General features: G+C 44.1%; 1 protein-coding gene across 7 annotated transcripts in view; it reads left to right on the forward strand.

Moving 5' to 3' along the window:
- Positions 1–18,730, forward strand: part of PKNOX2 (PBX/knotted 1 homeobox 2) — a 432,656-nt gene that overhangs the window by 57,855 nt on the left and 356,071 nt on the right. For 6 of the 7 annotated variants that reach the window (XM_083588791.1, XM_083588795.1, XM_083588792.1 and 3 more), the window contains exon 2: positions 1,426–1,528. The gene's annotated coding sequence lies outside the window, so the exon portion shown is untranslated. Of the gene's footprint in view, positions 1–1,425; positions 1,529–15,554; positions 15,575–18,730 lie in introns of those variants that run through there. The other variant, XM_083588794.1, reaches the window with a different exon arrangement.

The following is an 18,730-nucleotide window of genomic DNA, read 5'->3' on the forward strand; positions in this document are numbered from 1 at the left end:
ACGTGTTTTCACTCTACTCTTTCGGGCACTTGCTAAAAACTGTTTTTTGTTAGGGAAGCCTATCCAGACGCATAGAAGCTGTCATGTGTTTTGATCTGGTTTTAGCTTATTGCCGATTTAAATGATTCATTGAATGTTTTAAATACTCGTTTTTAATCCTTTTTATCAATAATTTGATTGTTCTACTGTCTTTTGTAAACCACTTTGAGCTTTGATTGCAATCAGGCAGCATATACAAGTTGTTCAGTTAAAAAAAACCAAATAGATGGGATGAAATAAAATAAATTTGAACACAGATTCAGAGAATCAGAAGCCAAATTCTACTTGGGTGATGAAGCTTTCCTATCATGCATGCCTCTAGAAGAGCTATTTCTGAGGGGTGGGAAGACTTCAGAAAAAATGGTGGAACTCCTTCGTGTTCTTCCCGACACAAGTGGATGTACCTTCTGCACGTTCATGGGGCTCCCTGGATCCTGCTTGTAGAACCTGGATGACACAACGGCCATAAAATTCTGTTGAAAGATGTCCATTGTACCTATGAGCTCCTTGTTGCTGTAGAGTGATAGGGAAGGGTTGAGCATGTGGATTGTATTAAGAAGTTCACAGGTTCTTAAAATAAAATAAAATATGATTTTCAATTTTATACATTTCAGTAATTTTACAATCATTTTAACATTTCGAAACTCGACTTCCTTCCCCCTCTTTCTGCAGTACCTTAAATTTATTTTTTATATTTTCCGCATATTCCAAATTAACTTAATCATTTATTCATCGGCTTTCGATGTATACTCTTATAAAACTGCAATAATCCTGCTAATGTTCTTATATGTTTACAGTTTGAAAATATTCAATAAACCATTTCCATTCTTTTATAAAAAGTTCATCTTGATTTCTCATTTTTCCTGTAAGTTTTGCTATTTCTGCATATTCCATAAGTTTTTGTATCCATTCTTCTTTTGTCAGGACGACTTCTTCTTTCCATTTTTGGGCAAATTCTTGCTGCTGTAGCCACATATATGAATAAATTCCTTTACAGTTTGGGTAGTTCTGTCTCTATAATTCCACAAAAGGTCCCAGGTTCAGTCCTCACCATCTCCAGTTAGAAAGGTTCAGGGAGCAAGCAATGAGGAAAAGCTCTCTGCCCAAGATTGTAGAGAGTCAGCACTGCTTAGAGTCAACAGATCTTCACTAGATAGATAAATGGGTTGACGGTATAGACAGCAGCTTGCATATGAATCTCTGGTTTACATCAAGGCAAGAGCACCTTGACCTTAACTCTTAACTGTGTGTTCTTATGGTGATTTTTTGGAATTGTCTCCATTGGATTCAAACCCAATGGTAGCCTTATTGGGGGTTCCAGGTATTATTATTATTATTATTATTATTATTATTATTAAGAGGTCTTATTCCATCTTTTCTTCACAGGTGGCAAAGTTATTGATTGTTCTACATGTGCACACTCCTGATCTGGAAGATAAATTTGGAAGAGCAAGCTGCTCTATCTTCACCTGTCAAGCGGTCCAAAATGGTATGTTGATCTCTCTTTATGAATTGCTGTGCTTTTCTCAATGGCCTCTTCTCCCCAAGTCTGTGGGTTGACAGCCCACATTCTACACTTAAAAGAACTGTATGCTCTTAATGAGATTAATCCGGGTTGTGTCCAATGTTAGTTCTACTCAGAGTTGTTTACTAAGTTAAGGTCACTTGTGTTGGTTTCACTGGCAAAATGTTTGGTGGCTGCTGGACATTGTTTTGCAAGAGACTACATAAGCAGAATTCTTACACTAGCGGACAGAGAACGTTAGATTAACAGTCACGTGTAATTTACATCCATTAATTCTAATGGATCTAATGGATCTACTCTGGGTAAAAGTTAGTTGGACACAAACTTCTGTTTCTGTTTCTTTATTCTTTATTCATTCCAATTAATGAAAACCTAGTGGCTGTGTGCCAGTGGGTCTTCTTTTTCTTTGGCGATCACTCGTAGCTGAGTAAGATTGCCTTCCATTAACACAGTTTTAACAGTGAGTCTGTAAGTGACTGTGGAGGCCAGTTTTGGATCCACACAGCCTTCCACAGTGGGGACATAGATTTCCAGGCAGGAGTTGATCACAGTGAGGGTTTGCCAAGCGTTCCTTCCTCTTAGCACGTTTCTCCCTTTCGTCCTGAGTTTGAGCATCTTCAAATCCCATGACACCTTTGGTAAAGGCTGTTCACCAATTGCCAGTGTTTATATTACATTTGCTGCCCAGGTCAAGCACATTGATATTTCCCCGTGTGATCTTGGGGGACTCAGGTAGCCAAGGAGGAATCTCAATGTCTCACATTGAAGGAGAACTAGAAAGCTGTCAGATGTGTAACAGGACTTGCGTTGTTGACCACCAGCCTCCTGGTTCAATGAGCAGCTGTATTCTTGCATTGCTTCCAGTTGTACCTGTAGCCTGAACACTTACTTTTCTCTGTGTGGATGTACTGGTTGATGGTGTCTATTGAGCTCTGTGGTTCAGTACAAGGTTATCAACCATCTACACCTGATAGGGACATCATCCTTCTCTCAGTGGTGTTGTCAGGGCAGGACGTCCAGGGAGCTGCTCAGCAGAATGAGCAACAGGACCCCCGAAGTGCAGCATATTACCAGATTGAAGTAATAAACATTGCTAGCTAGAAAGGGGTGGAGAGGACACACACAAAACCATCAAGGCAAGAGTCTAAGATTACTTGCCCGCACCCCTGCACTTCCTTTCTCGAGAACTGAATTTTGCAACTTTGCCTTTGGAGTATGTTAGGAGGACTTTATGACAATAACTGATGGGAACATATATATTTTTAAGATTTAAAGGACAGTAGTACTTAAGTTTTTTAATTCCTTTGGCTGAGCAAGCACTGTAGCATGAACAGAGGCTAACAGCAGGCCTTTCTGCAAGGCAGGAAATTTGCCACCTGCACATTGGAACAGCTGTTGTTGAACTACAACTCCCATCAGCCCCAGCCATTACCGTGGCCAATAGTCAGAGAGGATAAGGCTCACATTCCCTGCCAGCTGTTACTCAGAGGCCTCTGATATTGGAGGTAGTTCTCAGCCCTCGTGGCTTCTAGCCATTGCTAGCTCCCTGCCCCATGAATTTGTCTAGCCCTCCTTTAAAGCCAGCTGAGTAGGTGACCACCACTGAATCATGTGATGGTGCATTGCGTACTTGAGCTGTCCACTGTCGGAGGCAGTATGCCTCTGAATACTAGTTGTAGGGATTTCCAATTCAGAATAGTCTGTTTCATTCATGTCCTGCTTCTGGAATAGATGGGCCTTTGCCTAATCTAGCAGAGCTCTTCTCATGTTCTTAGAAAGTAACATCTCTTGGTTTTCCTGAATCTCTCCATTGCACTATCTTTACTAATCTGCTGGCTTTTGACCACATAACAAAGCCCTATATTTGCTTAGTATAAAAGTGATACACTACAGTGAAGGCTGAGGACTGTGGGTTAAACCACAGAGCCTAGGGCTTGCTGATCGGAAGGATGGCGGTTCGAATCCCTGCTACGGGGTGAGCTCCTGTTGCTCGGTCCCAGCTGCTGCCAACCTAGCAGTTCGAAAGCATGTCAAAGTGCAAGTAGATAAATAGGTACCATTCCAGCGGGAAGGTAAACAGCGTTTCCGTGCGCTGCTCTGGTACACCAGAAGCAGCTTAGTCATGTTGGCCACATGACCCGGAAGCAGTATGCCGGCTCCCTCGGCCAATAAAGCGAGATGAGCGCCGGAACTCCAGAGTTGTCGCCAACTGGACCTAATGGTCAGGGGTCCCTTTACCTTTTACAGTGAAGGCTGGTCCATTAAGGCAAATGAGTCAACTGCCCCCGCAACCTTAGCCTGCCTTCAACCAGCTTCTCATCTGTCTCGCTTCCTATTTACAACCTGCCCAGGGGGTGGCCCTGCCTGTCAGCTTCCACCTTCTTAGTCTTAGCATTGCCCTTTTGGAACTCAATCTGGAAGAGGATACTGACAAAACTAGAATCAGTTGGCTCTACCTGTCATTTGCTCTGGCGCCACCTACTGTTGGGCTCCCTGCCTTCCTACCTATCAGGGCTACAGGGTCCCAGCCGCTGCTGGAAACACATTTCCTGTTGTGAGAGGAGAAGTGCCTAACATGAAAGTTTCCCCTCTGAGTAAATCTGCCCCCCACCAAGCGCAGCACAGCATCCTGCAGATCCCATTTACCCCCTGCCACTCCCTTTCTTCCTAAGCTTCAAGCGTCCTAAGGAGGCAGCGCTGGCGCCAAGTTCACTACAAATTCTCCCAGGGATGGCATGGCATGTGTGCATATCTCAGACACCACTTTAAAACCACTTCCTTAGGGGGACTGGAGACTGCAGAAAACCAAGGCTCCAATTGACCTTTTCTGTTACCAATCCATTGAACAGGAGAAGAATTCCTCAGCCATCTTTGCCCACAGGGAATAAAACGTGATGTTTAGAAGCTTTCTTTAAAAGAAAGAGAAGGAAAAGGTCTAACTGCAAGGCCAGATTAGAATGCATAGCGGATCTGTGCTCAGGGATTCCACACAGCTCCACCAGCATGTTGTGTATGCATTTTTCATTTGTTATAAAACAAAAACGTTTAGGGATTTTTAATACCACCAATCCAGTCCTGTAGCTCAAGACTTAAGAGGCAGACCAATGTATCAACATATAAAACCTAACCAGGAAGTATTGCAACAGAAATAGTAGCAGGTAGCAAGTTGTAATATTTGTGTGAGTGCTTTCAAATGTTCACCTAGAATCTCTTGCGTGTGCAGTCTTATAACAGCCCTGTAAGGTGGGTCAGTATTATTATTTTAATCCCCTTATTGCAGATGTAAGGGTAGTGTGTTGAATGCCCCTTTGTGAGATTTATTTGAGGCATAGTTGCTTGTACCTAGGGATGTGCATATTTAAGTTTCTCTAAGTTTCTCAACCTGCTCTTTGCATTTCTACACCAATGTGATTTTTTAGCTTAAAAAAGCCCTTATGAAACTTAATCAGAAAGTTCTTCCTAATATACACATTTTTGCAAATCACTTCCACCTAATATAATGCATTTAGCATGTTCTTCTCATGAATATAGGCGTTTGTATGCACACTCTAATATATGGAGTTTTCTGCATATTGCTTGGCTGGGGAACTGCGCCACAAAATTCAGAGAAGTGCAAATTCTAAAGGTTGGCCGTGTTTCAGTTCACGTATTATTTCAGAAAGTGTGAGCCTACATAACTGTTTGTGTATGTTACGTTCATTTCAATCCAAGAGAAATATCAAAACAATGCTTAGAAAGTCATTAATTACATATCCTTCGCAGACTTAGAAAAAAACAACAACGATGCGAATGCATACCAATCATATTTGCTTGACTGATTTCCATTCTTGACCGCAGATGGGCAGGCAAACCGCAGCAATTTCTGCTTCCTTGTCCGTTAGCATCAGGATTATCAAACATTCCTTGAAACACTCCACCAGCTACAACTAAGTGGAGCTAAATGGTATAAAATATACCTTCACTTTATTGCTGAGAGAGCTGTCACGCAAAAGATGGTGCGGACTGTTGCTGCAGAGAAAGAGGACTAGAAATGGCAGGGCAGCATATCCTGGCCAAACATGACAGAAAACTCCCTAATATTAAGAGATGTTTGATAGGGGAGCAGACTGCTGTGGGAGGTGGTCCAGTCTCCTTTGATGCAAGGTGTTTAAGCAGAGGCTGGACAACTGTCTATTAGGGCCGCTGTAGCAATGCATCCTGCATTGTAGAACTTAGTTGGATATCACCCTTTTGGTCTTAATTGTGCTGCAGAAATACAGCATAGGCTTGACTCTTTTATACATGGACTATATGGGACCTGGCCAGGGCCGGATTTAGGTGGCGCTGTGGGTTAAACCACAGAGCCTAGGACTTGCCGATCAGAAGGTCAGTGGTTTGAATCCCCACGATGGGGTGAGCTCCCGTTGCTCAGTCCCTGCTCCTGCCAACCTAGCAGTTCAAAAGCATGTCAAAATGCAAGTAGATAAATAGGTACCGCTCCGGCGGGAAGGTAAACGGTGTTTCCGTGTGCTGCTCTGGTTCGTCAGAAGCAGCTTAGTCATCCTGGCCACATGACCCAGAAGCTGTACGCCGGCTCCCTCGGCCAGTAAAGCGAGATGAGCGCCGCAACCCCAGAGTTGGCCACGACTGGACCTAATGGTCAGGGGTCCCTTTACCTTTAAGCTACTGAAGGTAATGGGGCCCTTTATATGTCCAGCTGTCCTTTGTCAACAACAAATCACCACTGTTTTTTGTGTTGAATATATGCTATATGGACCTAATAAGTATCTAAAGCAATTTGCACATGTTGCCATGCAACCACTCTATGCCGAATGTAAAAAGGTAAGGGTAAAGGAGCCCTGACAGTTAAGTCCAGTCCAGACGACTCTGGGGTTGTCGCGCTCATCTCGCTTTACAGGCCGAGGGAGCCGGTGTTTGTCCGCAGACAGTTTTTCCAGGCCATGTGGCCAGCATGACTAAGCCGCTTCTGGCGCAACGGAACACCAAAACCAGAGCAGCGCACGTTAACACCATTTACCTTCCTGCTAGAGCAGTACCTATTTATATACTTGCACTTTTTTGGTGTGCTTTCGAACTGCTAGGTTGGCAGGAGCTGGGACCGAGCAACAGAAGTGCACCCCGTCGTGGGGATTCGAACCGCCAACCTTCTGATCAGCAAGCTCAAGAGGCTCAGTGGTTTAGACCACAGTGCCACCCGTGTCCCATGCCTTATGTAGGCACCCTGTATATAGAAATGAGCAAACCAGTGATATTTTAGGGAGCAGGCTAGCAGGTGGAGCCCATTACTTACATCCTAGGAGCCTACACAACACAAAGCACTGTTGCTGTATGTAGGTTTTATTTTATTTATTTTTTATCTTATATTTTGGAAATGTACATCCAGGTTTTTCTTTCCTTTAAATTTTTTTGGGGGGCCCCAAGAGAGTGGGGCCCTAAGCTATAGCTTGTTTAGCTGATAAGCAAATTCGGCACTGGACCTGGCTGCATATAACTCTGCATATTGCTAGTTGAACTTTTCAAAAATGACATTTAGCAAGCAGTAGGGACATAAGCGGACACTTAAATTGAATCATATATAATTGTAGAGTTGGATCCCAAGGGTTATCTAGTCCAACCCCTTGCAATGCAGGAATCTCAACGCACAGCCTCCCCCATCCAATTTGGAATCATACCAGGCCCTGCTTAGCTTTAGCAAATGTGCTAACAGTTTTATTGCTGCATCACCAGGGGATTGCTACAAGCAGTGGTCTGATGCAAGAATAGCTTGATCGGGTCAGAACAGCCAGATTCCTGTTTGAAATAGATTCCTCCCCCATCCTTGCATCGCGTCATCTCGCCAACTATTTTCAGCTTCATTCCAGCAGGAGTGCTTCAAGGTCTCATGCAGAGGTCCTTCCCAGCCCTCCTATCTCAGATCCCCTTTTAGCTGAAGATAACAGGGATTGAATCCTGGGGCATTTCTGCATCCTAGGCATGTGCTCAACCCCAGTACCATGGCCCCTTCCCTATAGCAACACAGTAAACAGAGAGCAGTAGCTGCTACCCATACACATTTGATGCTGCCAGTTTTTTCATGTAGGGTGAGCACATGTTGTCTGTCTTTATTAATCCCTTTAAAGAAAGGAGAGAGGATGGATGGTCCAGGTTCTTAATGTTTTTGGACCTGCCAACTCTGATTTAAAGAACAGGGGGGAAATGTAAGCAGTTTTTATGTTTTCCTTTATAATGTGAATTGTAAAAACCTCCAAAACGCTTACTGTAAAATCCCAGACATGTTTATTCAGATGCCAGTCCCACTAAGCTCAATGGGGCTTCCTCCTCAGAGTTTGTGTGCCTAGGAAGGACAGCTTTTAAATATCACTTAAGGCTGGTTTGCATCACACTTTCTCTTGCACAAGCCTTCTCAGCTGTCCTCCGAAAGTAGAAGGGGTGCGGGTGGAGCTGTGGTCTAAACCACTGAGCATGTTGGGCTTGCTGATCGGAAGGTTGGCGGTTCGAATCCTTTACCTTTATTGAAAGCGGAGGAGTTGTGAAAGGCATGACCTGGGATTTTTGCAGTCCCAAATAGGTAAAAAGGCAAAGGACCCCTGGGCGATTAAGTCCAGTCAAAGGCGACTATGGGGTTGCCGCGCTCATCTCGCTTTCAGGCCAAGGGAGCCGGTGTTTGTCCACAAACAGCTTTCCGGGTCGTGTGGCCAGCATGACTAAACCGCTACTGGCGCAACGGGACACGGTGACGGAAACCAGAGCGCATGGAAACGCCATTTACAAATGCAGCTTTGTAAGACACCAGCCCTACAGTTGCTAACCGTACTGTGTGGGTGTTGCAGTGGGCACTGAAAAAAATCATGTGAAGGTGGGTTTCTCTGAGAATTACACAGAGCTATCAACAGGCAGTGTTTTGAGGAACAATGCAAACAAGTTGGCAGTAAACACAAATTTTGGATCAGAGTTATCAGAACTAACCATCTCTTAAACCCATTCTCGTAAGGGACGCAGGTGGCGCTGTGGGTTAAACCACAGAGCCTAGGACTTGCCGATCAGAAGGTCGGCGGTTCGAATCTCCGCGATGGGGTGAGCTCCCGTTGCTCGGTCCCTGCTCCTGCCAACCTAGCAGTTTGAAAGCACGTCAAAGTGCAAGTAGATAAATAGGTACCGCTCCAGCGGGAAGGTAAACGGCGTTTCCGTGCACTGCTCTGGTTCGCCAGAAGCGGCTTAGTCATGCTGGCCACATGACCCAGAAGCTGTACGCTGGCTCCCTTGGCCAATAAAGCGAGATGAGCGCCGCAACCCCAGAGTCGGTCACGACTGGACCTAATGGTCAGGGGTCCCTTTACCCTTTACCTTTAAACCCATTCTCATGCAATTCCGTCTACACTTCCCCCTCTGGACCAAATTCCTGCCACCACCCCAGATCATCAGTTTGGGGAATGGGTGAAGGTGTTTCTCTCTGTTTTTCTTTTCCCCAGTCTTAAGTTCAGTTCTCAACATTTCCATATAATCCCCCCTTTTTTTTCCATAAAAAGAGCTCTCATGAAAATTCATCAGCAAATTTCTGCAAATATACACATCTGTAAGCAATTTTGCCTTAAAAACCACACTTTTGCAAAGCAATTTTCTATAATATAAATAATATTTTAATGTTATTTTTACTAATACAGGCTTTTTTAGCCTGCTTTTCACCACTACATGCATTTTTTTCCGCACATTGCGTGGCTGGAAAACTGCACTGCACAGTTTGAAGAAGTGTGCCTTTCAAAGGATGGCTGTGTTTTGCTCTGCACATCATTTTGGAAAGTCCAGATTAGCTAGGATCACCTTTAAAAACAAAGCGAATTGAATTTCTCTTTCATCCTGACCATCATATTGTGCTCTCTGCAACTGCCTGCTCTGATGTACCTTGATGTTTCCTGTTCCAAGTGATATCGTTCTTCCCCCTCCCCTCAAACACAAACCCCTAACCAGAGTCATTGCGTGAGTCCATGGTCAGTTTCAGGTTGATAACATAAACTGCCATTTCTCCATCAAATTACTTGAGTAATGTAGCATATTGCGATCCAAAAACTTCAGCATTTAACAGTTTAATTGGTGGCATTTGATGGCAAGCGTCTAACTCAGCATTTTTGCTGTGTTGCCAGAAGAGAGAAGATGGACTTGCCTCCAGAGCCGGTTTGATTTTTGCACTCTAGACTTGTGGGAAGCAATTATACCTGCAACTGACATAAGAGGAAACTTACGGGGGTGGGGAGAGGTTTGAGTACAAACAGGCGTTCCGCAGTCAGTAGGAGTTTTGGCGGACAAATATATTTTGCTTGGTGATATTCAGATTTTACGCTTTGAATTTAACACCACAAAGGGTCTTTTAAAAGTCTAGGATATGCTGTATGCTGCTTGATTAGTGATGGATTTCCGTTTTTGTGCTGTTGAAATAGCTACAGAAGGGAATTACATTCAAAGGTTTTAAGATTTATTAATAATGAACAAATTAGAGTAGCAGATTAGGACTCCAACTGAGGAGGAAGCAATCCAATGGTTTCATGGAAGACTAGATGTCAGTCATCACATATTTCGATGTTGAGCCAGTGAATGGGGACAGCCAAATTACTGGAGCCAAACTATAACTCTGTTCAGATGTTCATCATGTAGATAGATTAGGAGTGGGGAATCTCAGGCCCAGTGGTCAAATCTGTCCCTATCAGACCTTCAGAGCTAAGGATGTCCTCTCAGACTCTCATTTTTCCCATCTTAAATTCAGTTCTCTACATTTTGCAGCAATCTACAATTAAAAAAAAAAATCCTCATGAAGATTCATTCGCATTTTAGTGTGAATTTTCCCCGAGAAACACATTTTCCATGCATTTTTTACTAATGTACACATTTTTGCAAAAGAAAATTTCCCTAAAATAGTTCATTTTTGTTATTTTTGCAAATACACTTTTATGCACATTCCCCTCTAATATACGCACTTCTATTCATGCTGGTGAACTGCGCACAAAATTCAGAGAAATGTGACTCAGGGAGCTGATTTTTCAAAGCTGTGAAAGGACAGCAAACAGTTGTTGTTCTGGCAGCGGCTGCATCGCCAGACCCGACCCCTATCCTTTTAGGATATATATTGGGAGAAAGAATGTGGATAAAGTTAAACTGGAGACAGCATGATTGCAAAGTTGTAGATTTACTGCCAAGAAAGTGGGGAGTCACTTGTGAGTTTTTCTGCCTTTGGTGCCAGAATAGCTGGCCTGGCCTTGACTCTGCACCTTGACTTTAGGAGAGGTGGCACCATTTGCAGCAAAATGTCTTGGCAAGTCCTATCCATAATATAGTGGTATTTGCATCCCACTGCAAGGAAATTGCTCCTGTCCCCTTTTTAGAGACTGGGACCTCCTAGAGTCTGGACAGCCTGGACAGTAGTTCAGATATTTCTTATTCGTGTGGGATATGGTAGGGGTATTGATTTGTGTTTTTTGGTCCTTGTTTCTATCATGTACTTTGTGTTTTTATATCATATTTTTATGTTGTGAACCACCCTGAGATCTAGGGATCATGGGCAGTATACAAATATTATTTATTTATTTATTTATTTATTTATTTATTTTATTTATTTATTTCAGATGTAGCGTTGGTTCAGACTGACCCCTAGTAATTGGCTTTAGTTAGGAATCTGAGCCTTAGTTTGTAGAAAGCATTGTGGGTAGCTCTACAGTAAGTAGCTCCACATAACTGGGCTCTCTGTTTACAGTTGCTCATAAAGGTAAAGTGACCCCTGACCGTTAGGTCCAGTCATGAACGACTCTGGGGTTGTGGTGCTCATCTCGCTTTATTGGCCGAAGGAGCTGGCGTACAGCTTCCGGGTCATGTGGCCAGCATGACTAAGCCACTTCTGGCGAACCAGAGCAGTGCACGGAAACGCCGTTTACCTTCCTGCCGGAGCGGTACCTATTTATCTACTTGGACTTTGATGTGCTTTCGAACTGCTAGGTTGGCAGGAGCAGGGACCGAGCAACGGGAGCTCATCCCGTCACAGGGATTTGAACCGCTGACCTTCTGATCAGCAAGCCCTAGGCTCTGTGGTTTAGACCGCAGCACCACCTATATGCTTTACAGTTGCTCTTAATGGGTGTTAATTAGCAAACTTGCTGTTAGGCTTGAATAATCTGCAGATACTGATGTCCTGCCTTGGCTCGAGGAATCCTAACAAATTCTGGGCCATAGGCTAAAGAACAGTTCTGTCATCCCAGAAAAAGTTCGCTTCGCAGAAGTGAACAAGCCTAGCAACTCTAGGCTTGTTCACATGTTATACTGTACATCAGTACAACAAGCTGTCTGCACAGGTACATGTTTTCGTGTGAAAGAGTGTATACACTTGCTGAGCTGAGCTATGGTATGCACAGAGTGCCCGCTTGTTGAATGCTACATGTATGGCTGTACAGCTCAGCTATTTTTTTTTTGCACAGTTTGCATACGTGTTGATTGTGACATGCACAGCCCTTTTGAAAGTGAATTCTCTCCAGCTAGCTGGCTGTTTCCTTTCCTTTCTCTCCCCCAACATTTTGTGAGAGGATGTGACTTGCACACACATTTTCCATGAGAGAAGAAAATAGCCAAGCAAATCAATGAAGGCTGAAGTGAAGCTGATGGAGGGCTCAGAGGTGGCCTTGCTTACAGGGTGGTGCAATCTTGAGAGACATTCTGCTAATTTTCAGCCCTTTACTCAAAGTTTTTCTTTTTAAAGCTGAAACTTAAATGGATATGACTTTGCACTAATGTTTTTAGGGGGTGTACAAGCTACCTTTGATTGGCCCAGAAAGGGCCTTGGGGTTTTTTATTTTCACCCCTGTCCCAAGTGAAGACAAAACATCCGCAGGCATTTTGAAGTGCCAGCTTTCATCTCCACTGCTGCCTTCTTCCCACCCCCTTCCTCCTAAGGACCCCAAAGCTTTCCTTGGGCAGGAGATGAGAAAGATGGAGGGGAGGCATCATATTCCCACTGAGGAGGGCATGGAGAATATATGTCCCAGTGGAATGTGCCGCCAATCATGTCCATTTTATTGGTGGGGTATCACTTTTGTTAATTTTTTTAATTAAGGTTTATAGAGAAAAATACAAAACCTATTATCTTTCCCCTTTTTTAAATCAAACCAAAACTTTTATATAGATACTATAAAAACATAAGGGGGACATTAGAGTAGGAAAAAGAAATAAAAAGAAGAATAGACAATAGGTTAAAAGGGAAAGATAGAAAAATAAATTCAGAAAGTAAAGAACTTCCAATTCTTCATCTGTCTGCTATATAAAAACAATATTCACTTCGTCCAATCAATACAACACCCCACAAAGCCACTTTCTATAAACAAACATTATCTTCAATCCTCAAATCCAGATGTCGTTATTTCATTTTCTTTTTCACGCAAAAAGTCTATGAGAGGTTTCAAATCTTTTAACCAACGTTAACGATGACTTTTCTCTGATTAAACATGTCGATTTCAGCATCTCGGCTCAGTCCGTTCGTTTTACCAGCCATGTGCCCTTCCATCTTTGTTACGTATACAGTAAAAGTCTCGCAGCCGTAATCATATATTGTAACAAAGTTCCATAGTCCTTTTATAGCTGTATATCCATAAATCCCAGCAGGAAAAGTTCTGGTTTCAACTGAAAATCAGTCTTCAAAACTCTCTGTATCAAATGTGGGGCGTCACTTTCGGCTGAGTGCATCAGAGCACGTAGTCTTTGTGGTCTGTCACTGGTGGAAATGTCACACGTTGCTTTGGGGAAGGACCAAAGCTCAGTTGTCGAGCATTCGCTTTGCATGCAAAACATTGCAGGTTCAATCCCCAGTATCTCCAGAAATACTAGAGAGCCACTGCCAGTCAGTGTAGACAGTACTGACCTAGATAGACAAAGTGTCTGACTCTGTATAAAGCAGGTTCCTATGTTTCCCCCCTGCCTGAGATTTTATTGTTATTATTTTGGTGGGTACAACATGCAGAGGCTCAAGGTGCGGGATGTAGAGGGCCCTGCTCAACGCGCAACTGCTTGCAAACTTTTATGAGCACCAATCTTTGATTACTCATTACTCACCCTTAATAGGCAGGCCACTTACTCATCAGCATAAATGTCGGGAAATTTGCATACATTATAATGTGCTGGTTTGAGAGATGGTGGTTGCTGCTATGTCTGTGCTTGATTTGTGCCGATTCTCTGTCTGCTTTAGCAGCACAGGCCTGGCCTGATCACGAACTTTGCTGTTGAGATTTAGCCCGCCGAGCCGAAAGTGTTGAGCTGTAGCTCGAAAATGTCGACTCCAGTGCAGAACATCTGCCCCTAGGGCACACAGAAATGAGCACAGAGAAGAATGGCCTGTTTTTAAGCTCTTCCTATTTTGTATATTCTATAATACGATAGTTGGTTGCTTTAACGCTGTTAATATCCCCTCACAAAATAAACAGTTTTGTTTCACCACCACCACCCATTTGATATTCTACATTTATTATTTTCATTCCCCCTTCCAGTCACCTTTGCCTTAACCAGCCACCTCACCAGGGAATCCTTTCTTTGGTAGTGTCAGGATGCTGTCAGCAGCTCCTAGCTGGTTGCCCAGGAAAGTATAAAGACAAGGAAAGGTTTCTTACCCTCCTTTTTTATTCAATATTTACAGAGAGGGGCTATAGAACCCAGCCTCTTGGATAATGGCGTTGTCCCAAGTGAATCTCCACCCCCCGTCTCTCCCACTTTCTCATTCATCATTCTCACCATCTCCTCTACGGGTGCTGCTACGTGCCCTCTGTCTTTGAGCTCTTTGCTCTCCTACTTTCAAGACTCGCCAGGTTCTGGGGGCATGGTCTGAAATGCTTTCTAATGACACCGTGTCCGTCAGGTGTCACTCCTCCTCCTCATTCTCCTCCTCCTCCTCTCCCATTTTTCCCCAACTTTCCACCTCATCTGCCACTGAGCTGTGGCCTCCCGCAAACCCAGTTGCAAATCTATAATATCTTCCTCTTCCTCCTCCCTGGAAGGGTCAGGATAGGGGAGGCAGTCTCCACCATTCCTCGTCCTCTGCCCAGCCCCTGACAGGTAGCAGGAGACAACATTATATTTTCTTCAACTTAGCCTTTTCTTCTTCAATATGATTACCTGAAGTACCAATGGCACATGCTGTCACCAGCCCCAGCCCCACCCCCTTTTGATAAACAGACATCTAATTTCTTAACTGTTGTCAGTGTGGTATAGTGGTTAAGAGGAGTGGACTCGTAATCTGGTGAACCGGGTTCGCTTCCCCTCTCCTCCACATGCAGCTGCTGGGTGACCTTGGGCCAGTCACATTTCTCTGAAGTCTCTCAGCCTCACTCACCTCACAGAGTGTTTGTTGTGGGGGAGGAAGGGAAAGGAGAATGTTAGCCACTTTGAGACTCCTTAAGGGGAGTGATAAAGCAGGATATCAAATCCAAACTCCTCTTCTTCTAATTTAATGCTAATCTAACATAATTGCTAGTTTACCATGCTGCACTGAAAAAATATTAATGGCACACTTGGAAAAATCTAGCTACCTTCACATTTTATGTACAAATACAAAATATATAATAATAGTAATAAAATACTAAAAGTTAGCAAGCATTTAATTATTCTTCACTTTAAAAAAATCTGTTTCCTAAAAAACAAAGTGTATTCAATTAGTCAGTGAATATTTTCTGGAAAATATTTTAACATTCAAAACATTTCTAATTCAGCACGGGATTAAAGCAGAAAAGTGTGTGCATTGTTGTAAATGAAATACATGACATCATGACATTTTTCAGAAATAAAATATTATACCCTCTCGTTTCTGCTTTTGGCAATGCATCCTGCTGATTGCTGAAAATCCCATCAGGAGTGGAGAGAATCTGGAGGTGTTTTTTTTTTTTTTTTTAAAAAAAAAGGTCGTCTGTAATGCCAATGCAGGGTGCAGAATGAACAAGCAGTTCCACTACACATTTAAGCACATCAGATTGTATAGGAACCACAACAACAATGACAGTGAGCCAAGCAATATCAATATTGTTTATTTGTGTAGCTGAAGCCATTGCAAAAAAACAATGAGCCAAGCAGAGTCATAAGCTTGGAGATCAAGAACAGTGATGAGAAGTTCAGAGTGAAAAGTCTATCCCATGATCAGTATGGACGATTGTTCATGAGCAGCTGGATGTGAGGTGGGATATTTTTGGGGGCACGAATTTTTCAATTCCATCAACGAGCTTTTCAGCTTGCTTTTGACAGACTTTGTCACCTTCTCTACCTGGTTCATATGTACAGATGCAAATTTAGAAAGAGTTGCTAGGATTTAAATAGGAGTACAATGTGTCTCGTTGTGGGGGAGACCCTGATCCGGCGATCTAGGTGCCTGCTTACTCTGCTGACCAGTGCTGAGGGTTGATGGTGTGATGAGCAGCTGGTGTGATGAGGCAGAGCCACCAAACCACTCTCTTGACTGCCACTATTGCTACAGCTGGACAGGACTTTGAAGGAAGGTTGGAGCCATATTGATTCATCCAAATCCCATCACTCCCAGCCCATTGTCAGGGATGAAGGGAGCTGTAACATTTGAGGAGCACATGCTCTCTACCCTGACCTTTTTGAAAATCAGGAAGATCCAGATGAATGGGACCCAACTTCTGGTTGGGCAGTCCTGCCATGCCACAAACCCCCCAGTTATAATAGAGTCGTGAAATGGATTGGTGATCGGCTCAAGAGTTTGTCAAATGCTTTTATTTAGAAGAATTCCATGCTGTCCTTCAACAATTGTCTCAGGGTGGTGTCCAATAGTTAGAACAAGAAAATAAAATGCATTCTCACAAAAATAAGTACAGTGGTACCTCGGGTTGCATATGCTTCAGGTTACATACGCTTCAGCTTACAGACTCCGCTAACCCAGAAATAGTACCTCAGGATGAGAACAGAAATTGTGCTCCAGCGGCGCGGCGGCAGCGGGAGGCCCCATTAGCTAAAGTGGTGCTTCAGGTTTAGAACAGTTTCAGGTTAAGAACGGACCTCCAGAATGAATTAAGTACTTAATCCGAGGTACCACTGTAGACTTCTCGAACTTGCAAACTATGTGTCCTCATTTTCAGTTTTGGGTATGTAGGTTTATCAGCTTCTCCCCCAACCCTGCCCCCCCCACTCCTCATCTGACTGTGCTGTCACTTGCGGTGGACAACATGTGAAATCTCCAAACTGGATTTGGGTGGCAACGAAGATTGAACTACCCTCCCCCTCATTCCAGGAGAAAAGAGTGACTTGTTTTGAATGAGGGTTAAGAGATTTATGTCTCGTACACATCTTGAATAATTCTTCCTTTAGAATTCCCTTCACTGTACTTTACATTTTATGTTGGAAATAAGTTTTGAAGGCTAAAAAGACTTGAAGAAAACAGTACTTCAGAAGTTCGGTTTGAAAACATTTCAGAAGAAATGCACTGATGAGTTTCCCAGGATGAGGTTACAGGTCAGGGTTAGGGAGAGGGAGTTTGGTATTTTACCTTGGGAATAAGTTGTTTGGTAGAAGAGAGAGAGAGGATGTGATAAAGTCTTGTGTGCTGGGGATGCAAAATAATTAGATGTTTAGAAGTGGGATTTTGAAAACCCACGCTGAGGAGCCTGGATTCAGAGTTGATTGGTCTGCAATTCCTTGTTAACTGGTTAAATTGCTTGCTGAAAAGGCCCAGATTTCTGCCTTCAGAAGCTAAAGTATTTGGGGATGTCTACCCATCCTGTCTTTTTCTTTGAGAAGCCATATGTCCTACTCTAGAGAGGATAGTTTATCACTTGTATCCCACTGCCAGGGGACAGTTCTCTTTCAAGGTGTTCTCTACTTGAAGGACTGTCCTATCCTTCAAGTCCTCTGGCTTCAAGATTTTTTAAAAACCATAAGAAAGAGGGGAAGGGTCAACAGCATTTCCCTTTCTATCTGGGTGACCTTAGGCCAGTCCTTCACTCTCAGCCTAACCTACCTCACAGAGTTGATGTGGGGATTGAATGAGAAAGGGGACAACCATGTACCTCAGCCACAGAGCGCAACTGGGCAAGTCACTTAACGAATAAATGGGATGGAAGTCAGCTGTGGTGGCTGGTCTATTAGAGTGAGTGTGGCACTGCCACCTTCACCTGGCGGTCTTCCTGCTTGCAAGCAGCCCAGGGGGTGCCATTGCTTGCCAGCTTCCTCCTCCTTAGTCTCGGTGTTGCCCTTGTGGGACTCAGCCAGGAGCAGGATGGGGACAAAACTGGAACTAGTTGGCTTCCTGTTGTTGGCTCTGCCAACTATTGGTCTCTCTGCTTTCTGCCTTACCAGTTCCAATGGGACCAGCCACCACTGCGTGCCAGTGGCAAGGCTAGGCCAGGCTGGGTTCCAGGGCCCAGAGACCCACAGCAGCAGGCAGGAAGGGGTTTCCTGCATGGGGGCACCTGGCTTGCACCCTGTCAGGATGCTGTCAGCTGCTCCCGGCTGGAAATTATAAAGACAAGGAAAAGTTTCCAGCCTCTTGGATAATGTCGTTGTCCCGAGTGAATCTCCATCCCCTATCTCTCCCACTTCCTTATTCGTCATTCTTATCCTCTCCTCTCCAGGTGCTGCTACCTGCCCTCTGTCTTTGAGCTCTTTGCTCTCCTACTCACCGGGTTCTGGGAGATGGAGGGTATGGAATGCTTTCTAATGACAACATGTCAGCCAGGTGTTGCTCTGGCTCTGCCATAATTTCCCCACTTCCCCTCTCATCTGCCTCTGAGCTGTGGCCTGTTGTAAATCTATAATATCTTCCTCTTCCTCCTCCCTGGAAGGGTCAGGATGGAGGAGGCCGTCTCCACCATTCCTCCTCTGCCCAGTCCCTGACACACACCCTCAAAATCATGTGCCTGGGGCTACGCCCCCCCCGGCCTTCCCCACGCTATGGCCCTGGGCATGGGGTACTGTCAGAATTGCTACATCAGAGGGTCTCAGTGATCGAGGTGGAGCATAAGGAATCTGGGGGTCCTTAAATTGCTTTGGCTCTCAGTTGTTCAGGGCTTTGTGAGTCACACAAGAATTTTGATTCTGGCCTGATAACTAATGGGCAACCAGTGCAGCTCTCTCAGCCGCAGAGTAGCATGTTGCTCCTCTGAACTACCTGCCTGGTGCAGCCCCACCCAAAGCTCATCACAGTGA

The sequence above is a fragment of the Podarcis filfolensis genome (assembly GCF_964270895.1).
Source record: "Podarcis filfolensis genome assembly, chromosome: 15".
Taxonomy (NCBI): domain Eukaryota; kingdom Metazoa; phylum Chordata; class Lepidosauria; order Squamata; family Lacertidae; genus Podarcis; species Podarcis filfolensis.